This window comes from Sorex fumeus, unplaced genomic scaffold (genome assembly GCF_029834395.1).
Source record: "Sorex fumeus unplaced genomic scaffold, SorFum_2.1 ptg000061l, whole genome shotgun sequence".
Taxonomy (NCBI): Eukaryota; Metazoa; Chordata; class Mammalia; order Eulipotyphla; family Soricidae; genus Sorex; species Sorex fumeus.
Window position 1 is genome coordinate 15,664,798 of NW_026606118.1, and position 25,661 is coordinate 15,690,458.

The 25,661-nt window shown below is 43.6% G+C and overlaps 1 protein-coding gene and 1 non-coding gene across 2 annotated transcripts in view; both read right to left on the reverse strand.

Moving 5' to 3' along the window:
• UST (uronyl 2-sulfotransferase) overlaps positions 1-25,661 on the reverse strand; it is a 377,271-nt gene that overhangs the window by 301,062 nt on the left and 50,548 nt on the right. The gene's annotated exons all lie outside the window — the stretch shown is intronic.
• Positions 24,819-24,955, reverse strand: LOC130034843 (small nucleolar RNA SNORA70). Its single transcript, XR_008794169.1, has one exon. It is a non-coding gene; the product is annotated as a small nucleolar RNA SNORA70 (small nucleolar RNA).

A 25,661-nucleotide genomic window follows, 5' to 3' on the forward strand; every position in this document is an offset into this window, starting at 1 on the left:
GGAAATGGGCACTGGTGGAGGGATCGGTATTTGAAAAAAGTAAATAAAAATTAAAACTTAAAAAAAAAGAATTACGGATCAGGATCCTACTTTCAGTTTGATACCACACACAGAGGAGAAGCAGAATGCACAGCAGGGACAGGACTGGTGGTAGAACTCTTCATCAGTGTGAATCTGGAAAGTACTAGGCTTTCCCAGCATAAGATCCCATCATCAGAAAAGTCAGCAATTGCAACATTAATTGATCGTGCAGACTTTGAGAACCAGAACCGAGGCTGGGTAGCATCACTTGTACTGAAGACATGGAACACACAGGGTGAGGAAGAGGTTGAAATTTTTCTTCTCACAATCATCAGCTAATTTTAAAAAAAAAAAGTAATTACTCTTTGCCGAGTCTTGTAACAAGTGATGGTAAAGGGATGTTAAATCCCTACAAAATTATTACTAGGTAATAGATGAGGCAAATGAAGGTCAACGATGCAGAATCCAAATTTATCCTGTTAGAGATGTGAACCAATGGCCTCTGAGTCCACAGCTCTGCTCAATGTGTGAGCTCCCTTTCACAATTTCAGTCCTAAAATTGTTCTTGCTAATTTAGGTAAACGGGGCATATTCCCTCCTTAAGCATACCTTGATTTCTTTGGATTCTGTACTTCCCACGAACTGAATCTGGGACAACACATTAACATTTCTCTCACCCAGGTCCTCAACACATAGCTATGTTATGTAAACATAGCACTTACAAATCTAGCTATGCGGGTAGAGAAACCAGGTGGGGGGTATCTAAAATTCTCCATAATGTATAGATTGCAGAGAGAAAGAGAAATAATATTTTTAAAGTGATCCTGAAAGCCCTTAAACTTTGTTTAAAATTTTCATAAATGTATTTGTTTTCCCTTCCTTTTCTTCTACTTCCTTTCCTTCTATTATTGCCATGGTCGGTGTTTACAGATGCCTGGTCATGGTGCTCACCAAAAAAACTCATACACTTTGCTGCAGTGCTCACATGCGGCCACTGCTGATCACTCCAACACATTCTGGTTGTCACTGGAGTCTCACTAATGGCCTTGGTACAACTATATCTTTTTAGTTATGTGGCACATCTTTTTGAATTGGAATGGCCTAGATCACCTTTCTGATCCATACATTTATCCCAGACACCATGAAAGCCAAGTTCTAATGAACCTCAAATAAATTGCATTAGTCTCGTGAGTTCATACATAAAGAAGAAAGCAATTTGATTATTTCAAAATGTAATCAGTGACTTGATTTACTGGTTTATGAAACTCCATGTTCTCCCGTTGTTCTCCCTTCCGAAATCCGACACGCCATTTTGTCGGTAAAGAAACTAACAGCACCCGGCCCAGACAAGGTCAGACCTGAACACCTGAAGAACCTGCCGTCATTACTCATCAATACACTGGCTCGGCTCTTCACTCGCTACCTGTCTGAATGCAAGGTTCCGTCCCAATGGAAAACCAGCAGGACCGTACTACTGTTCAAGAAGGGAGACATCCACGACATTGGCAACTATCGCCTATTCTGCCTATTGTCTGTCATCTACAAGCTGTTCACTTGAGTCATCCTAAATAGGATAGGCAGAACACTAGATGAAGGACAACCATGCGAGCAAGCCGGGTTCCGCAAAGGATTCAGCACCATCGACCATATCCACACGATAACCAAGCTCATTGAGGTTTCTCGGGAGTTCAAGATGCCGCTCTGTTTAATGTTCATTGATTTAAAGAAGGCCTTTGATTCTGTTGAGACGGAAGCGGTCATTGAAGCCCTAGCCAATCAGGGCATTCAAGCCCAATACATCAGGATCCTCCGTGAGCTGTATTGCGGATTCACTACCAGGATCTCACCATTCTACAAAGAAGTGATTGTTGATGTCAAGAGAGGGGTGCGGCAGGGTGATACCATTTCACCGAAACTCTTCAGTGCCACCCTCGAGAACATCATGCGACGACTGGAATGGGAAGGAATGGGAGTGAAGATAGATGGTCGGCAACTACACCACCTCCGCTTTGCTGATGACATTGTTTTAATAACACCAAACATCAGCCAAGCGGCACAAATGCTAGCCGACTTTGACCATGAGTGTGGAAAGGTAGGACTACAACTGAATCTTACGAAGACAATGTTTATGAGAAACAGCCTCGTTCCTGATGCCCCATTCGCTCTCAATGGAACGACCATCTCCGAATGCAACAGCTATGTCTACCTAGGTCGAGAGGTCAACATGACAAATGACCTGGCACCCAAACTGCACAGGAGGAAGAGAGTGGCTTGGAACGCCTTCAAGAACGTCGAAGAAATAGCTAAGAGGACGAAGAACCTCCAGCTCTGGGCACATCTCTTTGATTCCACTGTTCTTCCTGCATTAACATATGCCTCAGAGACCTGGGCCCTACGCAAACAAGATGAGAATGCTATTCAGGTCTCCCAAAGAAGAATAGAAAGAGCTATGCTTGGAATATCACGTTTCACTCAAATGAGAGAAAGAATCCGGAGTTCTGACATCCGTTGACGATCAAGAATCAGGGACGCTGTCTCATTTGCCAAGGTGTCGAAAATCAGATGGGCTGGTCACGTAATGAGATTTAAAGATGACCACTGGACTAGAGCTGTTACCGACTGGATTCCACGGGATGTCAAAAGACCGCGTGGCTGCTCACCTACCAGATGGTCAGACTTCTTCGTCAAGATCATGAACGATCGGTTTGAGGCCCTTCATGTTCCCGGAGCGAACAGATGCCATTGGGCTACACTAGCACGCGACAGGGACAAATGGCGACGTTACTGGCGCCCGCTCGGTTACTGGCGCTCGCTCGAGCAAATCGACGACTAAGGGGAAGTTAAGTGATTAAGTGATTAAGTGATGAAACTCCATCTCAACTTTTGAAAAAAAAACTATGATGACTTGTTTAAAGGGCATTCTGATACTGTCAGATTAGGTTCTGTAGAGTAAGAGTCTAAGACAAGAATTTGGATTGGATGCGGTTCTCTGTAGAGGAAACAGCTAATGTGTCTCAGCAGCCTGTACTTAGAGAGGCTGGGGATTTCAGCCATCACCCAGAGAGTGACCTAGGCCAGATACCAACCGCATGTGCTCCCGGTTATTTTTACAATATAAACTTGCTTTCTTATGCAAGCAGTTCCCTGTTAGCTTATTATATGCACCCCGTCCTCTAAAGAGAAAACTGAAACTCAGAGAGAAATTACATACAGAGCTGCAGAGAATCGATTAGCAGCATTGAATCTGAATCCAAATCTTCAAACTTTAATTTCAAACCACCCTGAGAGCCTGAACACATTCTCTATATAGAGGTAGAGGCCCTCCCGTTGATCGTCGATTTGCTCGAGCGGGCCCAGTAACGTCTCCATTGGAGACTTTGTTGTTACTGTGTCTGGCATATCGAATACTCTCGGTAGCTTGCCGGGCTCTCCGAGAGGGGCGGAGGAATCGAACTCGGGTCAGCCATGTTGGCCGCTTGTAAGGCGAACGCCCTACCCGCTGTGCTATCACTCCAGCCCTCATTCTCTATATAAAATATCTAGAAATGTTCAATGAAATATAATAAACATTATTTACAACTTGGTTGAGCTCAGAGAGAGCAGGAGATATCCAAGGGTCAAAAAGAAAAAGAAAACTGAGTATTAAATATGTACTGTAAAAAAAAATAAAATAAATAAATATGTACTAGTGCTCAGACAACAAAAGGAGGTAACTCAGGAATTTAGGATTTTAATTACCAGGGAGCCTGAGGGATTTTTCTGGGACTCCAAAGAGAACACTATGAGATGGAATAAGAACTGAGAAGCCTGTGTTTCATAGAGCTACACTGAAGGATAAACCAGAACCAGAGTTATCCACTGACAGAAGGATAAGGAGCTTATCTCAGTGTGAGCTACAGGGGGAAGAAGCCTTGCTGAGCATTCATCATTCTGACCTTCATTTAGGTTTGAAAGCAAAGTCACTACTACCAGGTATAGGAAAGAAAGGAACACAATTAGTCTGGAGTCAGGTAAACACAAGACCTTTCTATGGAGAAATGCAGCTCACCAGGCCACAAAGAATCCCACAGATAAAGTCCCTTATAGTTGAACACACACGGGCTGGAGCAATAGCACAGTGGGTAGGATGTTTGCCTTGCACGCGGCCGACCCAGGCTCAATTCCTCCATCCCTCTCGAAGAGCCCAGCAAGCTACCAAGTGTATCCCACCCACACAGCAGAGGCTGGCAAACTCCCCATGGCATATTTGATATGCCAAAAACAGTGACAACAAGTCTCACAATTCATTGTGAGACGTTACTGGTGCCCGCTTGAGCAAATCGATAAACAATAGGAGGGAGGACACTGCTTCATAGTTGAGCCCACATATCAAAACTGATTATCCATAGATGGCAGGAAATCCACCATGACAATGTCAACAGAAACAATAAGCTACAAAACTAGGTCTTTATGTGTTCCAAATCCAAGAATTCTTCCTACAATTTAATTTCCAAAAGATTAAGTTGAGGGTCTAGAGCAATAGCACAGTAGGTAGGGCGTCTGTCTTGCACACGGCTGACCTGGGTTCGATTCTCAGTATCCCCCGAGCACTGCCAGGAATAATTCCTGAGTGAATAGTCAGGAGTAACCCCTGCACATCACTGGGTGTGACCCCAAAAAAAGAAAAAAAAGATTAAGTTGACAAGGAAACTTCAATCCTGAGTCACATAATTTCTTGCCCTGCAAGGCTTTTTTGGAGTTAAAAAATCTATTCATTTATCATCATGATTATTTTGGATTTTCTGAGACACACCCAGAAGTACTCATCAATTACTCTTGTCTCTATGCCCAGGGGTCATGCCTAGTGGACCACATGAGATGCTAGTGATTGAACCAGGGTTGGCCACATTCAAGGTAAATGTCTTAAACCTTGTATTGTCTCTTTAGTCCTATTCAGTTATTTTTAAGAATTTATCTTTGAATTTCCCTATGATTTTAGGGGAAAAGTGGACATGGCTTTCTAATTCTTACACTTCCCCCAATATCTTTCTTATATATTTCCAGTGGAGGCATAGGTGAAGGCAGGCAAGTAGAATAGTTTTTTCCCTAAATTATGAGTTTTAAGGTTCTGAGGATTCTTCTAGTCTGTGACTGTGTCTCAATCAGCATTCAAAATCTAAAAAGCGTCTGATCTGAAAATGTTATGCAATCAGCAGGAGGGGTGGTGAAGAGGTTACATTGTTTGCCAATAAAAACACTCACTAGAACAGAAAAATACAACGTCTTCACATTTGGCTATCTTTCCCATTCCAAATCACAGATGAGACACAACTATCTTTTGACAAAATCCAGAATGAGCAGTTGTAAACAAATACATAATGAATATATAATGAGCACTCATAACTGTTAATGCAGGTCATCGACAATAGCCCTAGTCTCGTCATTTCATGAGACCAGGACACTTTCCAGCTCAAAAACGAAGTCAGATCCTTAAATAAATAGGAGCAAAGGAAGCTTTCCCTCCATAAAGAAATTACTTGACTCATTTCAATGGTTTGTTCTAAAGAAGAAGAGGATGGCCGGAGGGGGAGGGGAGAGGGAAGAAAATTGAGGTCAGCCTGTAGAGTTAAGGGGAAGAGAAAAATGTCAAGTGTAGATGATGATGGAGACTTTGTGGTAATTTACAAATATTATTTCACTGATTTCTCACCAAGTCCTACGGCTTCTGAACCAGTCTGTGAATGAGGAAACCAGAGCCCAGTAAGACAGCAATTGCCCCTAATTGGTAGAACCTAAGCCTCTTTTAGACTCCAGAGCCCAGAATTTCATGTAGACTCTGTTTCATAGTATTCTAAGTGAAAGGATTACAAAGGAAAGAAAAAAACTCTTCTGCATTCAAAAGCCCTGACACTCAAAAAATTACAGCGGGTAGGGCGTCTGCCTTGCACGCAGCCAACATGGCCCACCCAAGTTCGATTCCTCCACCCCTCTCGGAGAGCCCGGCAAGCTACCGAGAGTATTCGATATGCCAGACACAGTAACAACAAAATCTCCAATGGAGACGTTACTGGGCCCGCTCGAGCATTAAAATTTAAAAAAATGTTAAAAACACTGGTGGAGGGATAGGTGTTGAAACATCATATGGCTGAAACCCAACCATGATAAGCTTTGTAACTATACCTCATGGTGACTAAAAATTTCTTTAAAAAATCAAAAAATAATAAAAAGTTTACAACCCCCCCCAAAAAAGCTCTTGAGTATTATGTCCTAATAAAATTATGTCTATGTAGGTTTGGCACCATTTACAGGTGTGAGAACATAAGTTCCTTGATGAATTTGGCATGGAAATAATATACCACCACACATAAAATTCATCTATAACAATCCCACAGCTAACATACGCAACAGTGAGAGGCTGAGAGCTTTTCCTGTAACAAGAAAGGCATCACCTTCATCACTCTTACCCAGCTGAGTCCTTAAAGTACCACTTAGAGCAATCAGATAAATAAAAAAAAGTAAAAGGTGCCCTTGATCAGAAAGGAAGAATAAAATAGCTATTATTTGCAGCTGATATAATCTTATCTATAGGAAAGTCCTAGTGCTTCAACCAAAAAACAGTTGAAACTTAAAAGTAAATTCTGTGGTCACAAGATGTGACTAAGTGGCAGAGCTCCTTCTTGCATGCATGATGCCCTGAGACCACCCCACATTCCTGAGTGTGAACCCCAGACGTATTGATGTGACGTCCATCACTGCACAGTGACCCCTGGCATACCAAAACCAAGAGTATATGTACACCCAAGAACATACCATAACAATGGCAAAAACAAAGAAAAGAACAGGAAAATACATGAAAGTAAAAAAAAAAAGGTTTTTTTTGGATCACATCCAGTGGTCGATCATGATCACGACCATCCTGTTGGTCGTCGATTGCCTCGAGCTGGCCCCAGTAACGTCTCTTTCGTCCTAGCCCTGAGATTTTTTTAAAAGTGCCATATTCAAGGCTCTTTCAGGGTTAGGAGAATGAGACCCATCATTGTTACTGGTATTTGGCATATTGGGTACACCACGGGGAGTTTGCCAGACTCTGCCGTGTGGGCAGGTTACATTCGGTAGCCTGCCAGGTTATCCAAAGCAAGAATGAGATAATAAGATGTCGCTTCCGGGAGCTGAGTTTTGTAGTCTCTGGGTCTTGGCCATTGATGGGATTACACGGCGTGAGGGGGCCAGTTGGTGGGTGTGACCCCTGCCTACTGGAAGGTGGAGGATCTGGGTGGAGGATGCTCAGCCCCGATCCGAGCAGGCTTGGAGATCTCAGCCACGGGACCCACATGCCTTTGTTCCTCTGTCGGTACCTTCATGCGTGTGGAGAGTGGTCTCAGCATGGTGGTGGCTGGTTCTGGAGGTCTTCGGCTGCCAGAGCCCTGGTCGGGGTGGGGAGGAAACTCAGCCAGCTCCCCTCCAAAGGGCCCCAGCGAGGACAGCCAGGCGTGGGGGCAGGAGACTCTGCGCTGTTCTCTTCCAGGAGCTGGGTTTTATAGTCTCTGCTCAGATCGGGGCTGAGCATCCAATGGTGCTACAGGGTTATTCCTGACTCAGGAGGATATATGGTGATGGAGGTTTGCCACATGCAAGGGAAGCTTCTTAACCCTTATCCTATCTCATTGGCCTTAGCAGCACTGTAGCACTATAGCACTGTCCTCTCATTGTTCAGCAATTTGCTCGAGCGGGCACCAGTAACGTCTCCATTGTGAGACTTGTTACTGTTTTTGGCATATCGGATACATCACGAGGAGCTTGCCAGGCTTTGCCATGTGAGCATAAGTACTTTTCCCCCCCCCATGATTTCTGGAGACTGAAGAGATAGCACAGGGGTTGAAGAATTTTTCTTGGACTCAAACAACACCAGTTCTATCCCTGGCCTTTCATCTGGTCTCCCAAGCATACCAGGAATGATTCCTAAACACAGAGGCAAGAGTAAGTCCTAGGCCCCTCAGGATGCAAGGCAAGTAACCAACCCACTGTACTATCTCTCTATCCCCCAGACAACCAACATTTCAACAAAGAAGTCACAATAATTAGATGGGAAAGGAGAATCTTTTCCATCATTGATATAGGGAAAACTGGATATCCAAGTATAGAGAATGAAATTCAACCCCTTTCTTACACTTCTCAAAAATTTACTCAGAATGCACTTAGGACATATAAGTATGATGTGGTGCAACTCCTTAAGAAAAAATGGGAAAGCAGCTCCCTGACACAGAGCCTCTCAAGGATTCTTTGGTTAAGACATCAAAAGCATAAGCAACAAAAAAGCAAAATTCAAGTGGAACCACATCAAAACAATAATCTTCTGTACTCAAGAAATGATTAACAAAATGAACAGGCAACTCACAGAATCAAAGATTATTGTTTGCAAATGATATGTCTGATGATGAACGCTACTCAAAATATATTTGATATGTGTATCACACATACATATATACACAAAGGATTATCATCACTCACTCATATGAAAGAAGAATGTGTCAATTATTGACAACATGGATAGGCCTTCCTGAAGGGCATTATGTTAAGTGAGACAAGCTAGTCTGGGAAAGATAAATATGCTTATATCGGTACTTATAAATGGAATCTAAAAAAGTCATTGTTAGGAATCGGGTGTAGAATGATGGTTATTGCTCCAGCAGCTGATGGAAGGACATTGGGAAGGCACAGGCCAAGGGATATAAATTTGTAACAGAAGATGAATAGGTCTGGAGAACTAATGCACTGAGCAGTGACTCTAGCCAACAATATAGTATTATATACATCAAAGTTGCTAAGAGACTAATTCTTTAATATTGTTGCCATAAAAAATAAGCACATGATGAGATAGAGGTATGAGCTAAATGCTCATTGGTAATCACGTTGCAATTTATAGACGTATCAAATCAACTTGTATACACTTAAACATACAACCTTTCCAAGCCAATTTTATGTTGGTTTAGAAAACACACATCATATGGACTTTACAAGTATCAACTCACTTAAACCTCAAACTACTCCAGGGTAAAACAGTGTCCCCTTTGACAGATGCAGAAAAAACACCTACAGAGGGGAAGGAATCATGATGTCACATGGCTTTTTTTTATTAGTGAAACACCATGAGGTACAGTTATAGACTTACAAATTTTTGTGCTTGGGTTTCAGTTATACAATGATCAAGTACCCATCCCTCCACCAGCGCCCATCCTCCACCACCACGGGTCCCAGCATCCCTCCCACCCCCCATCCCCCCCATCCCACCCTGCCTCTGTTGCAGGGCATTCCCTTTTGTTCTCTCTCCTTTTGGGTCCTGTGGTTTGCAAGAGAGGCATTGAGTGGCAATTATGTTTGGTCTATAGTCTACTTTCAGCTCACATGGCTGTTTTAATGGCAGAGATAGAATTAAACTCTGCCATGCAGTGCCTGACTCCATGATCTCCCAAAGATGTGATGCTGCTTAGGCCCTGTGTTACCTAGGATTTCCTGGAACAAACTGGTAGCATTAGAGAAAAAGGTGGGGCTAGGGACTGAACTTGGATCTGTTGAATTCAAGGCATGTGACATAACCCTTGAACTATCTAGAAGGCATGAATGTGCCTTAACCCCTCTACTATCTCTCGGACTCCATCAGTGATTACCTTTAAGTGAGAAAGCATAGGAATCTACCACCTGCCTTAGTGGATCACCACCACTATCTTGGCCAAAAATAATCCCCAAATTCCTATTGAAGCAGATTTGCTCAAAAGTTTTCCTAGAAATATGAAGTAGGAAACTTTCCCTCATACAGAAGTGCACTACACCAACACACACACACACACACACACACACACACACACACACACACACACTTCCTGAAGAAAAGTAGTTGTCAACTGGGTGATATTTTAGATTCCTTTGGAAACTGGTTACAAGTCCACAAATTTTCTTCTTTACTACTTGCCCCAACAAACACAGCTTCTGATCTGCATCTCTGAGAGTATTTTGGAATACTTATGAAAAAAAACTAATGAAAAAGAAAACCACCAAGAATATGTTAAAAGAGAGAGAGCCAAAGATATAGGCAGAATATTAAAAGCAGCAAGATCAAAAGGGAGTTTACATAGAAAGGAAAGCTCATAAGATTCACAGCACATCTATCGAATGAGACCCTACAAGTGAGAATAGAGGCTATAGTACAAAAACTCAGTGAAATGAACACATCACCAAATATACTCTATTCAACTTGATTATCATTCAATTTTGAAGAAATGATACAGAGTTTCATGGACAGGCAACAGCTTAGTGAATTCATAGTCTTGAAATCAGTGTTGCAAGAGGCATTAAAAGAGCTTCTTTAAAAAAAAAAACAAGATAAACTTCTCAGCACTTGGCATTGAGTGTGATATTCATTCACACTTATGGTTGCCCTCTACTAGATTTTAAAATATTTACTTACTCCTAGGGATTGCTAAGGGATTTTATATGTTTTCAATAACAAATTAATGTTTCATATATACTGAATGTTCTAGGTCTGATCGGGTGGTTTCTTTTACATCAATAGAGATTTTTATTACAATCTTTCTTAATAATGCAGATACTTAAGCAGTATCTAGATATTTTCTAACGTAGGGGCTGGAGAGATAGTACAACAAATTGGGTGTTTCCCTGGCACTCAGCCAACCCAGACTCAACCCAGATTCAAACCAGATAAGGTCCCCCAAGCACCACCAAGGATTATTCTAATCCCTGAGCACAAAGCCAGGAATAAGCCTTGAGCACATTCAGGTGTGGCCCAAGACCCCTCTCTGGGGTCAAAGAGATAGCACAACAGGTAGGGTGCTTGCCTTGCACACAGCTGACAGAAGTTCAAATCCTGACTTACAATCCCCTGAGCACTACCAGGAGTAATCTCTGAGAGCAGAGCCAGGGACAAGCCCTGATCACCACCAAGTATAAACCCAAAACAAAAACAAAAATAAATAAAATAAATTTCTAACATGAGTCAATATCCCCTTCTTTGGGTTAAAACACATTTTCATATTTTTATAGTCTTATTCAGATTTTCCTCTTTAAATTTTCTCATTTTCACACATACTAAATTTCAATTTGCAGAAATTACCTATTTCATGTAAATTTTAAAATGCATTGATAGAATTATTCATAGCAAATTTTTATTTATATTCCAGTATCTTAAAAATGGTTTTTGAATTTAGAAAATTAGATTATCATTGATTTACTATTTTTTAAATTTCACAAGTTTATTTCTATACTTCTATACATGTATAGGTGTCACTACCTACCCACTTATACACACACACACACACACACACACACACACACACACACACCTATCTCCCATATGTGTATAGGAAGAAACATAGTAAGGGAAGAACAAATAGTCAAAGTTAACTGAACTTGAGATTTTGTCTATAAAACTGAGCTTACATGGGAAGGTGCTTAGGAGGGGTCTCGGGGGCACTGTTGGAGGAGAGCAGACTCTCTGGTGGTCCTAGAATTATATCTGCATGAATAGTACAAGTAACAGTACTGTAAATCTCAGCACTACAGTAAAAATCATTTAAAACTGTCTCTGTGTGTTGGTTTTTCGTTTTGTTTTGTTTTTAGACAGATGGTCACATACACAGACACAAAAAAAGCAGAGAGACTTTGCTACCTACACTTCACATACAGGTCTAAGTAAGACCCCGATTATTTCACAGTGAACACTAACATCATTGAAATGCTGCCACCAGTAATTTGCATACATACAAACTAAAACTGAATATACACTACCGAGTTTCTAGATATGTTCTAATAAAAATTGCGATTGCAAAAAAAAAAAGAGGAAATAGAAAGAATAAGGAATGATGAAAGATACTAGAGGGATGGGAGGATGAAAGAAGAAAGTGGGATGGAGGGAGTGGAAAATAGAGAGAGAGGAGGAGGAGAGAAGAAAGAAAAGAAAGGGGGAAAGAAGAGAGACATGCAAGGAAGAGGCAGATCAAGCCAGTGTTTTCTGGAAAGTTTTAAGTAGAAAGGGACACAATGAGAAGGAACTCAAATGCTAGGGATGACCACTTATATGAGGTGTGGCCAACTAACACTGCCCCACCTTGTCAAGTCTTCCTACTGCACGGACTCAATGACCACTCAGGACCAGAATCTGTGCCATATGACCAGCAGGTACAACAGAGGAAGAACTATTGGCCTGGCTACTGAGTTGGGAAGATCTGAGGTCAACACAAGGAGATCTGACTTGGAAAGCATCAGCCAGGCGCATATGCTGCCTGAGCCCATGTGCTGCTTGTGCCCACGTGGCCGAGCACATGTGGTGCCCGAGCACATGTGTTGCCCGCATCGCCCCTCTTGAGATGTGTGCTTTCATGCTTTTGTGTCTAATGCTAGGATGTGTATAGGGGCTCTCTCCATTCTTGGAGGAGCCCGCATTTTCTCTTGAGCGCATTACACTCTTTCATTCTCTCCACTTGCTCCCACTACCTCACTCTTCTCCTCTCCAATACCTCCAAATAAAATCTGTTCTACTTCACAAAAAAAGAGAGAAAGCATCAGCCTGAGTACCAGGCAGGAAGCATTTGTAAATGTCAATGTGACGGCTGCATCTGTAGTTCTGGGCCATCAGGAAGAAAAGCAGTCATCCAGTTTGAACAGAGAGGGCAGGGTGGAGATCAAAGACAGTCTCACAAAGACAGTTTTCACTGCAGTGACCCTCACCTGCATCCACAACTGAGGTCACTTCACCAACTCCTGCCACTAGTCACTGCTGTGACCTGGGGTGTCAGCCAGCCTACTGTTTAACACGCAAACAAATGTGTGTTTGTTTACAGACTTTACAAAGCACATTGCTAAGTACCTGGAAAGTATCTGACCCTGGTGTGAACATTCCTTCTAGACGATTCCCTACTATTGTGGCCCTGACTGCCTTCCTTCACCTCTGACCTCCCGCTGCTTCTCTTGCTCTGCTCATCAGTGACATGTGGCTGGTTTCTAAGGGGCCAGTCCTCTTTCTGAGTCTTGTCACTCTCTACCTATTTATTGGACTAGCTTGTCCACACTCTCAAAATGCTTCTGTCTCCCCATAATATTAGTATGATATCTCTGGGCCAGATCATGTGTCTTGCCTGAACCCAACTGTCTGAGCATCATTTCTTCTGTGCTAAACTCTTTACTCCTGAAATCCAATATCCACCCCTCATCCCCATGAGCTTCCATTCCATTCGCCTTCACCAACAGTGCTTTAATAAAATCCCTTCTTTCTGAAACAAGTCACTTCTTTCTCATCTTGACTCTGGGCCCAGCCCAAAGCTTAACCGTGCATTGAAACACGGATCCCCAACCACATTCATGCAATGAAGTCTAACAATCCCTCCTATTTCCACTGCTCTTCCTCGGATTATCTGTCTACTTGAGGGTCCGTCTTCCTCTATCACTCATCTCCCTGCCTCCTGGTTCCACATCAGCTTCCTCAATTCCCCAAATGACCTCCCCAAAGTGACCCCCATCACTCAACTCTGACCTTGGTGGCCATCTGCTGAAAATAGTTTGCTATATCCTCTAGATGGTGATAAATCTCTGATACCCCCAAGGATTACATAGAAGCTCGCTCTTGAGCAACTGCCACTGCTTTCCCTGCCACCGGCCCTGGTCTCTGTAACCCACATGCCCTGGAATGATCTAGACATTGGCCTTCCCATGCCTGTCCCTTCTTTCTGGTCATGCTCCTTTTCCCGTTCACATGTATAAGCAACTCGTACTCATCCTTCAAAACCCAGTGCAAATATCAACTCCTTCGGGAAGCCCTCCCTGCTTATCCCTTCTACTTCCCTCTGTGCTCCCATGACATCCTAGAGGTGCAATTTCCCTCCTTCCCTTTATCACCCTTTAGAACCGTATTTTCAAACTAGTAATCTCAAAGCCTTCCCTTCGGGACTGAATTGAATCTTTGACTGTGTGTCCTGAATGCATATAACAAGGTCCATCACATAGCAGTTGTTCATTTAAAGTGTGTTTGATTTTCGCTTATGAGAATTTTAGGCATTTTTAAACAATACTCTTCTTTGTTTTTCTAATGTATGGATGTCTGGATTTGTCAGTGAAGATCTCTTTTTTCCCCCTTCTATTTTAATATTGTCCCTTTCCATCCCTTTGTCTCTACTGTCACTGTGATGACAGGAGAGCAGGAGTGTCTGCTTCTTGCTGGGGTGCATGCCACTTAACCACGCTGCTCTCTGGAGATGTTACATCTGCTGGCAGTGCTCGCACACACAGCAGTGACACTCCTCGAGGGCTCTGTACCTTTAACTGTGGCGCTTGCACACGAGCTCTCTGGCTTCGCACTCTTTCACTGTGGTGCTCACATTCTGACTGTGTGGCTGGTTGGTTTCCCTGGAGGGCACAGCCCTTTGTGGTGATGTCCATATGCTCCTACCTGCGGTGCACAAACCGTTTGTGGGGCTGGAGTCACAGCAGAGCTGCCAGGATAGCAATGGCACATGAGCAGGCACCAAGGCTTGAACTCAAGACCTTGCACGTGCAAGGAGGCAGGTGCAAGCACTGAGCTGTTCCTTTGGGCTCCAGGCGTGGTTCTCCCACTGCTTTCAACTCTCAGAGGGCGTGGCTATTCTCAGCAGCTGGGAAAGAGCTGCAGCATGGAGGGAGGGCTGGTTGAAGCCTGGGAAGACATTCTTTCCTTCCAGTGAGCTTCCCTCTCTCAAATCCACTCTTAACTCTGATATAATTCACACAGCCTCAGCTGAGAGGCCATTATCAAGAAATGCTCATTTGGGGCTGGAGCAATAGCACAGTGGGTACGGTGTTTGCCTTGCATGCGGTCAACCCGGGTTATATTCCCACCATCCCATATGGTCCCCCAAGCACGGCCAGGAGTAATTCCAGAACGCAGAACCAGGAGTAAGCCCTGTGCATCACCGAGTGTGACCCAAAAAGAAAAAAAAAAAGAAAGAAAAAATGTTCATTTGTGTTCAAAGTGAAAGTCTAGCTCACTTCTAGGGGGCTGAGCACACAGGCTGAAGGAAAGAGCAAAGTTGTCACTGGCTCCTCTGTCCCCTTGCCATTAAGGTGTTGGGCTCAGAGAATTACAGGGGCAAATTCTGCAAGTGCAGCTAGAGAGAACATTAGCGCAGTTACCCACCCCGCAGTGCTATCATATTTGTTGAGTGATTAAACCACAGGGACTTTAGGCCTAGCGAAGATTAGCTTGAACTGTAAATATTTTCCTGATGATCATATACGCAGGTGTAGTTAAGAGTCAACCTTTTGTTTGGCTTATAATAAGCTGCCGCTGGAAGTAAAATGAAATTAATGGCGGCAGCTCACCCTAACAGGCACACAATGAATGGGCAGAACGAATGAATCAATATTAGCACGTTAAACATTTATCACAGCTGACATAACAATTATACAAATCAAGTCCAAAGTGAGGCTTTTCACATCTACTTTAGAATTCAAAGATGGCTATGCATACTTAGCAAAGACAAAATGGTTCAGAGCAGAACAAAGGGGGCTACAGTTAAAAATTTGGGGTGTGGGGGGCTGGAGCAATAGCACAGTGGGTAGGGCATTTGCCTTGCATGCAGCCGACCTAGGTTCAATTCTCAGCAATGCATGTGGTCCCCTGAGCACTGCCAGGAGTAATTCCTGAGTGCATGAACCAGGAGTAACTCCTGTGCATCGCTGGGTGTGACCCAAAAAGCAAAAAAAAAACAAAATTTGGGGTGTGGGGCTGGAGCGACAGTACATTGGGTAGGGCATATACCTTGCATGCGGTCTACCCGGGTTCGATCCCCAGCATCCCATATGGTTCCCCCGGCAACGCCAGGAGTAATTCCTGAGTGCAAAGCCAGGAGTAACCCCCAAGCATTGCCGGGTGTGACCCAAGAAATAAAAAAAAACTATGGGCAATGGAGGCCAGGCCAGGCCAGGACAAGTCCTACAGAGACCCCTCCAATCACACCACAATACCATCTAAAGATGGGATAACACTTCAGGATGTTTTTTTTTTAATTTTTATTAGTGAAATACCATGAGGTACAGTTCGATAGCACAGCGGGTAGGGCGTTCGCCTTACAAGCGGCCAACATGGCCGACCCAAGTTCAATTCCTCCGCCCCTCTCGGAGAGCCCAGCAAGCTACCAAGAGTATTCGATATGCCAGACACAGTAACAACAAAGTCTCCAATGGAGACGTTACTGGGCCCGCTCAAGCAAATCGACGATCAACGGGAGGGCCTTTACAGTTGTAGACTTGCAAATTTTTGTGCTTGGGTTTCAGTTAGACAATGATCAAGTACCCATCCCTTCACCAGATTCTTCCTATTGCCTACCTCCGTAGAAATTAGGAGATGCTAAGAGAACTTCTTGTTTAATGTCTGGTTTTCTTAAGCCCTAGGAAAGTTCTGAGTCTTGTCCCAAAACTATCTCCTCTGGGTAAGGATTTCAGAAAGCAGATTTGCACAAGATCCAAAAAGTTAAACAAAGGCAAAACTGAAGTTGCCAGTCAAAGGCACAGCCATGGTTTGCATGTGCTTATGTACGAGGCAACCTTGAAAATTAATCGGGCAGTCTCTTGCTGACGCTTCCCATTACTGCCTGGTATGTACCAAGACTAGGGCACCCAGACTCTGTTGATGCTGTGCTTTTAACCCACCAGCTCTCCTGAGCGCCTCCATTCGGCCCACACCATTCCAACTCACACTATCAAGAATATCTTAAAATGGCCTTTAAATTTTATATAATTAAGTTTTCTATGATAAAAAAAATTGTGGGACACACACCTGTGTTCACTGCAGTACTACTTCCAATAATCAGTTATGCTGACATTCCAAGTGCCCAACAGCAGGATGAGTGGATAAAAAGATGGAACCTAGGGGCCGAAGAGATAGTACAGCGGTAAGGTGCTTGCCTTGCATGCAGCCCACCTGGGTTCAATCCTTGGCACTCCATATTCTCCCTGAATCCCATCAGGAGTAATTTATGAATGATGAGCCAGGACTGAGTATCATGGACTGTGGCCCCAAAAAAATGGAGGCAGAGGAGGGAGGAAGAGGGAGGTGGGAGGACGAAGAGGGGAAGAAGGAAGGGGGAGAGGGGTAGGAGGAGAAGATGAAGAAGACGACAATGAAGATGAAAAAGATGACAAAGAAAGACAGAAGAAGGAGGAAAAAGGAAGAGGAGGAAGAAGGATAAGAAGAAGGAGGAGGAGGAGGAGGAGAAGAAGAAGAAAAAGAAGGAGGAGGAAGAGGAGGAGGAGGAGGAGAAGAAGAAGAAGAAAAAGAAGGAGGAGGAAGAGGAGGAGGAGGAGGAGAAGAAGAAGAAGAAAAAGAAGGAGGAGGAAGAGGAGGAGGAGGAGGAGAAGAAGAAGAAGAAAAAGAAGGAGGAGGAAGAGGAGGAGGAGGAGGAGAAGAAGAAGAAAAAGAAAGAAGAAGAAGAAGAAGAAGAAGAAGAAGAAGAAGAAGAAGAAGAAGAAAAAGAAGAAAAAGAAGAAGAAAAGGAGGAGGAGGAGGAGGAGGGGGAGGAGGAGGAGGAGAAAGAGGAGAACAAGAACAACACAATACTACTCCACAATGGTAGAAGCTGAATTATTGTCTTTTGCTACTACATAGATCAAACTGTAGGGGTTTATGTGAAGCAAAAATAAGTCAGAGAAAGACAGACAAATATTGGATGGTTACTCGTGAGAGCTATAAAAAAATAAAGCCAGGGAACAAAGTGAAAAAGAGACAAACCCAAGGATTGGGATCAAAGGATTGAAGTAACTAGAGGGGACCAGAGTGGAGGCACACTGACGTTTGGGAGGTGGTATGATGAGACAGCGTTCATTCGAAGAGGGATGACCATTCCCCTAAAGCACAAACAGCACTGGACATCAATGCTGCTTCAATTAAAAAAATTAGAATTCTCTCTCTCTCTTTCTCTCCCCCCGACACACACACACATATTATGAATCACATTACAGAAAATCTGAGAAATGATTCATTGCAATTTGACCAGAAACAGAAGTCAGGAAACTCCAGTTCATTAGGCTTTGCATCAACAACCATTGCCCTTTCATATTTGAAGCGACATGAGTCAGTATTTAGGATGACTGACTGCCTCTCCTTAGGATGTGGAAAAGCCCACGCAGTCTTCAGAGCGTTTGGACCTGAGCACTCAGGAATGGAAATAAACTTGGAAAGGATAAAGGCCGTCCACAGCGGTGAGGAGAAGGTGATGGAAACAGATGTGCCATGTACCCCTGGCCTCCACTTCTTAAACCATATGAGCAGGGGCTCAGGGTTATTCCTGGCTCTGTGCTCAGGGATCGCTCCTGGCAAGGCTTATGGTACCGTATGCATTGGTGGAGAGCAAACCCAGGTCAGCTACTTGAAGGCAAATGCCTCACCCGCTCTACGATTGCTCTGGCCCCAAATTCTTTTTTTTTATTATTTTTTAAATTTTTTTATTTTTTTGGCTTTTGTGTCACACCTGGCAATGCACAGTGGTTATTCCTGGCTCTGCACTCAGAAATTACCCCTGGCGGTGCTCAGGGGACCACATGGGATGCTGGGAATTGAACCCGGGTTGGCCGTGTGCAAGGCAAACGCCCTACCCACTGTACTATTGCTCTAGTCCTGGCCCCAAATTCTTTATAGTAAAATTCTGCCATTGGGAATAAAGTCAAATTCTTGCACTTCAAATAATATAATTATTAGAAGGAAAAATGGTGTCAGCTGTTGTTTAATCACAAAGGTGGAAGAAATATAAACCTGATCTGGAGAGAACAGGAAATCTCATCCTGACCCATCAAACACCAGATTTTGACTCTGCATCCTGGACTGTATCATATGAACTAAGGCCTTTGATGATGAGTCTTGCTGGACTCCTCATTTTATCAATGAGGCAGATTATAATGAGGAAGCATTGGTTCAAAACATTGCTTATGAAGTTGGGTTAGTAGGTAGGGCATTTGCATGCCTTGCATGCAGTCAACCTGGGCTCAATCCCCGCACCCCATGGTCGCCTGAGCTCACCAGAAATGAGTCCTGAGAGTCAGGAATAAGCCCTGAGCACCAACAACTGTGGCCCCAAATCGAACAAACAAAAAAATAATTTGTCAGACCATAAAATTTTTTGACTCCCTATCTAAAGCTGACAATAACATTCTGGAAGATGTGGCAATAATGCACATATCATGGTAGATTTTTTAATGAAATAATTAATTAATTTGTATTGCTTTATGTTAAAAATTTTAATATTGGCATACCATGATTTACAAAATAACTCATAGCTAAATTTTACGTGTACACCATGTTCCAATACCAATCCCAACACAAGTGTCAGCTACTCTGCGACAGTGTCCCAGGTTCCCTGACAACTCCCAGCCTGCCTCCTTGACAGGCACAGTCATGGTCCTCCAGTTGTTCATCAATTTGCTCGAGCGGGCCCAGTAGCGTCTCCATCATGAGACTTGTTGTTACTGTGTTTGGCATATCGAATACGTCACGGGGAGCTTGCCAGGCTCTGCCGTGCGGGCGAGATACTCTCGGTAGCTTGCTGGGCTCTCCGAGAGGGGCGGAGGAATCGAACTTGGGTTGGCCATGTTGGTTGCATGCAAGGCAAATGCCCTACCACTGTGCTATCGCTCCAGCCCTTGACAGGCACATTTTTGAAATTTTTTTTTGTTTTTTGGGTCAAACCCGGCAATGCACAGGGGTTACTCCTGCCTCTGCTCTTAGGAAATACTCCTGGCGGTGCTTGGGGGACCATATGAGATGCTGGTATTGAACCCAGGTCGGCCGCATGCAAAGGCAAATGCCCTCCCTGCTGTACTATCACTCCAGCCCTAACAGGCACATTTTTCAGTCTGGTTACTGTAGTTTATCTTTTGCTCAGTGTTGTTTAGACATATACACATACCTCACCTCTACAGCACTGATATGCCAGGAGGCTCCTGAGCCCTGGCTCTGTGACCTCTCATCCACCTCTTCTCTCTAGCCACTGCCCACCCCCCCAACCTTGGCCCATGGTGTCTTTCATTCCCTGTCCTTTTTATTTCTATGACCTAGGTTCCAGAGTCATCTGGGGATCTCCACTTTTATACTTGACGTTCCTTCCTCCTGCTTTCCTCCTATCCACAGATAAAAAATTTCAACATGGAAAAAGTAACTTCCAGTATGGGAAATATTAGACCATGGAAAAAGTAACTTCCAGTATGGGAAATATTAGACCATCTATGGTCTCTATTCAGTAGTATTATTATATATAGCAAAAATCTTTTGGATTTTTTTTTTTTTGGTTTTGGCCTCTAGGTGGTTCTCAAGACTTACTCCTGATTCTGTGTTCAGGAATCACTCCCAGCAAAGCTCAAGGGACCGTATACATTGGTAGAGATCAAACCCAGGACAACTACGTAAAGGCAAGTGCCTCACCTACTGTAGCATCTCTCTTGCCCCAATTTCTTTAGAGTAAAATTCCACCAGTGGGAATGGAATAATACTCTTGCAGTTGTCACATGCTGTGACAACTTTTTCCTTCTAATAAATCTATTAGGAAACATAAAGCTGTTCTGGAGAAAGGAAAAAAAGCTCATCTTGACCCATCTAAACTACTTACCTTCAATATGTAGACGATGACTCAGAACTTTCTGGAACATCTACCTGGTATTCAAGGTAGAACCACAGTCATAACATAGGTAGACCTTATTTCAAAGATGGCAGCAGCCAGTAACCCAGGACAGGATGTCCCAAGCAGCCTAAGGAAACCCAGCTACTATTAATATAGCTGGAAAAAAAAGTGTCACCTCTGTTGGCAGGATCTCCAAGTGCCGAGTACACTTGGCATGTTCTTAGGCCATACACAAAGAACAGCAGGTCCCTTCCGAGAACAGTGCTAATATAGTGTTCACAGGATATTGAAAAAATGATACATAAACACAACTGTAAGAGTGGCTCACGAAAGAGCAGAAGCTAGACACCCAATGGGATATGGATTGCACCATTTCAACGATGTCAAATTCAAAACGAGCAGTAACCTCTGCAATCAGAAGTCACACAGGGCTTCTCCAGGCAAGGGAAGGGAAGGGCAATATTAAGAACCAGAAGGGGGCCCCAAGGGCTTCAGGGCCCTGATATATCCTAAATGCACTGGATGTTAGATATGGGTGTATCTGATTTTGTGATACCTCAAATCACAGAACACTTACGATTTATGCAATTTCCCCTATCAGAAATTGGGCTGGAGCGATAGCACAGCGGGTAGGGCGTCTGCCTTGCATGCAGCCAACATGGCCGACCCGAGTTCGATTCCTCCGCCCCTCTCGGAGAGCCCGACAAGCTACCAAGAGTATTTGATTCGATATGCCAGATACAGTAACAACAAAGTCTCCAATGGAGACGTTACTGGGCCCGCTCAAGCAAATCGATGATCAACGGGAGGGCCCCTATCAGAAGCCGGAAGCTTCCAGTGTCACACACACAACTTCTATTATATTTTCCATACACAACTTTATTATAACTGTAATTTTAACTTTTTAAGAATTATTACAAAAGCAACTCTTAGTCAATGTGGCATATATCCCCAAATAACTTTTTTTAAGGACCTACCTGTAATCCCATTACCCAGAGATAACTTCTGGCTACATTTTCAGAACAACACTGTAGCACTCTAGCACTGTCCTCCCGTTGTTCATCGATTTGCTCGAGCGGGCCCAGTAATGTCTCCATCGTGAGACTTGTTGTTACTGTGCTTGGCATATCGAATACGTCACGGGGAGCTTGCCAGGCATTGCACAGGGATCACTTATTCTCATCGGCTTTTTTTTGTCCCACTCACCCCCACCCCCACCCCCAGACACACTTTATTTAAGCACCATGGCTTACAAAGTTGTTTATGATAATTTGTTACAGGCATTCAGTATTCCAACACCAATCCCACCACCACTGTCACCTGCCCGCCACCACTGTCTCCATTTTCCCAACCACCCCTCAGGCCTGCCCCCACATCAGGAAGGGCCACAATAATTTATTTTATATGGTTTGTTACCATCAAATGGCTAATGGAATGATCAAAAGATAATTCAGTAAAAGAAAGGTTGTGAAAAAAAATTGTTGCATTTTGTGGCTGGAGCAATAGCACAGCGGGTAGGGCATTTGCCTTGCACGCAGCCAACATGGCCGACCCAGGTTCGATTCCCAGCATTCCATATGGTCCCCCAAGCACCGCTAGGAGTGATTCCTGAGTGCATGAACCAAGAGTAACCCCTGAGCATCGCCAGTGTGACCCAAAAAGCAAAAAAAAAAAATCGTTGCATCTCGCCAGAGGAACATTAAGTTCTGAGGGTTTACTAAACTGATGTTGCTAGTTGAGCCGTCTGTGTTCCTGCTTTGTTAAGTTTCATTGACTTCTACTTGACACTCCCATCCAATCTGCTCCTACTGGGATGTTAGCATTGTAGAGTTTGGAGATGTGGCTCAAAATAATCTAGAATATTTAATTGGGCAGTCCAGCCTGAGGCACGGCAGCAGTTGCTGGGGTGTGAGTGCAGCTGCCAGGGCTTTGGTAGGGTGTAAACTTGGCTTCCCCCTACCCCATCCCTGCTGCACCCCTCCCTCCCAGAGGTTGCCCCAGGAGTCTCATAAGGGACCCCGGGTATCTGAAAAAGTTTTGTGGCAAGTTAAACTCTTTTGAATTTAATTATGAATCTTTAGAATCTTAGAATCTACCAGGGCTGGTAGATGAGCTTACATGGTGGAGGTTGTGGGATGTGGGTGTGGCTGCCAGGGTTTCTGAAGTATGAGGAGGTGGGGTGAAGTCATTCATCCTGACTCCGAGAAGGCCTGCACCATGACCTTCTTTAACTCAATATCAAAAGTCATTCTGTGACACCAATCTTCAGCAACATCCATTCAAGTGTCATGTTGCAATCCTTACCAAATAGATATAAAAAAAATAAGCTAGTAATGCATGTGTGAGACTCAGAATCAAATTTCCAGCACCACCCAGGCCCCAAGACACCAGTGGAAGTGGTGCCTATTAAAAAAAATTAACAGTAATAACACTTGCTAGACATTTAGTTTGTTGGACACGTACCATCATTATACCATCATTACAATCAATATTGCAATAATTATGTCTTATGCTGGATCTATAACTATATCTACAGCTATTTCCTCAACACAAATTCCCTATGGAATATCTGGATCAGAGGTTTTACAAAAAAAATAGTTCCAGGTTGGAGTTGGGCTCATAGGAAAATCCCAACAGCTGTGTTGAAATAGTTCCTACTCTTGAAGAGTTCTTTCTTTTGAAGAGTGCAGAAGTGAGCTAAAACAATGCAGTTTAAACTCGGAGATTTTTCTCTCTACATCTAGGACTTCTAAAATAGATCCCAGAGAGTACATAACAAGCCCAAACTGTAAAGGTTCCCAGAAAATGCATAGCACCATCTACATGAGATTAAAACTAGTCTAAGCCTGAAGCTCAAATTCAGAGTGTGGGACAGTCTCCTGAGTCCCAAATCAGCAGCCAAGAAGTGACACATGGCAGACAGTTGTCATCCAGATGGTCCTCATACATTTTCTTTAGGAAAGGTTTGCAAAGTTGTCACCCTTCAATCAGAAGCATCTCAGAGGCAAAGCAGTTTCTGCACTTCAGGCCCTCGAGATGCCTGGGTTTTGTCAAGCAAGAAGCTGGGCGTTCAGATAGGCAGGAAAGGACCATCTGGGCTCCTCAGTGCCAGCTTTGAACTAAGTGACAGTTTCTTGCCTCTTTTTCAGTTTATGAAACTCTGACTTGAATATGTTCTGGTCTAGATAGTGCCAGTGTGCATTTATTCAAGTGTAGAAAACTACTGTTAAAATTCTGTAAACCGGGGTTGTATAGATAGTACAGAGGGTAAGGCACTCAACTTGCATGTGGCCAGCCAACAGAGATTTGATCCCTAGCACCCCAAGTGGTCCCCTGAGCACCACCAGGAGTGATCTCTATCACAGAACCAGAAGTAAGCCCTGAGCATGTTCAATAAGGCCCCCAGACAAAACAAAATAAAATTCTACAAATGGAAAACTGATCATTCTGTAAGTTATTGTAGGGAAATAAACTCCACTATCTGCAACTTGGTAAGATCAAAACTAAGCTGGAAAAACAGGGCATCTTCTCCTCTGAGCCACCTGCTGACTCTTCCATCTCCTCTGGTCTCCCCTCACCCTTCCTTCAAGGAGTGTGCAGTCTGTTTCTTATCTTCCTTTTAGAAGCAAGATTTATTGGGGGAGAATCAAGAACAAGAGCTCAGGATGAGTTCAGCTCCACAGCCCCAAGACTAGAGATATATTGGTCCCACCCACAGACATCCAGGATGAACCACTTTTAAGCCCCTGTGTCTTCAAACTCATCTGTATTAAACTTGAGGGAAAAACCCACTTCTCTGAGATGGAATTCTGGCAGACAGGGAAATTGAACTTAGACTGATATAAAGTCAAAATCACGGGGCTGGCACAGCATTTGCCTTGTACAAGGCCAACCCAGGTTCGATTCCCAGCATCCCTTACAGTCCCACAATCACCACCAGGAGAAATTCCTGAGTGCAGTATCCCCTGTGCATAGCCAGGTGTGACCCAAAGAGAAAAAAAAAATAAGCCAAGATCACACACTCTTGGTTCTGTGGCTCAGCAATGAGCACGATGACTTGACAAATGGACACTCACCACTGTATCACTGGATTTTCCAAAGGGATCTGGTATACCTGTGTAGAGCCTAAGAATTGGGACAACATGACATTTGATATGAATGTCCACCACAAAACACTGCCTTCAGTATCCTTAGGACAGCCTCTACATGCAACAGGTTGTACAGAGACAGTTTCAAAGAGAATGTTATTTGCAGCGACTGCACACTGGGCCCCAGGAGAAAGAAAGTATGATTGGCTTCACTGTCTATAGATACACTCTGTTTCTCCTACTGAGGATACCTAAAATCCAGCAGCCAGAAATGAATCTCCTGGATTCATATTCTGCCTTTACTTTTACTTTAGACAGACAGAAGGTGAAAAGGATCTACTATTTCTATCCCAAGAAAATCAGAACATCTAAAACAAGCGGTGTGGAGACCTAAGACAACAGGAGTATTGTTGGCAAATGTGTTTCTCTAGAAACACATTAATGATCAGAGTAGAATTCATTCTCCCCCAGAGAACAAACTAGTGCAAATATTGACAAGCAGTGACATTCTCTGTCTAGCCTATGCCTGGGCCTTTGGTGAATGTGAAATATGCAAAACACATGTGACAAAAAAACACATGCATCCATGTAACGGTCTGATACAGAAGTGGTTTAAAACCTTGAATCCATACCTTAGGAAAACATAATAGAGATGCAATATTTTTTTAACTGGGTATGTATGGTTCAGGGCATTGCTCAGAGAACCCTACTGGGACCTCCTACATGAGTAGCATGAACTCTAGTATTTGAGCTAACTCCTAATCATTTACTGAGTGGGAATTCTCAACCCTAGCTCCACTAACAGCTGGACTGAGACCTGCCCTGTGTATCGTTGGATGTTCAGCAGTGACCCTGGCCTCCTCCCACTAAGCACCAATAATAACCCTCAAGTCTCTAGGCACTGCCCATTGTCCCCTGAGGGGGATAA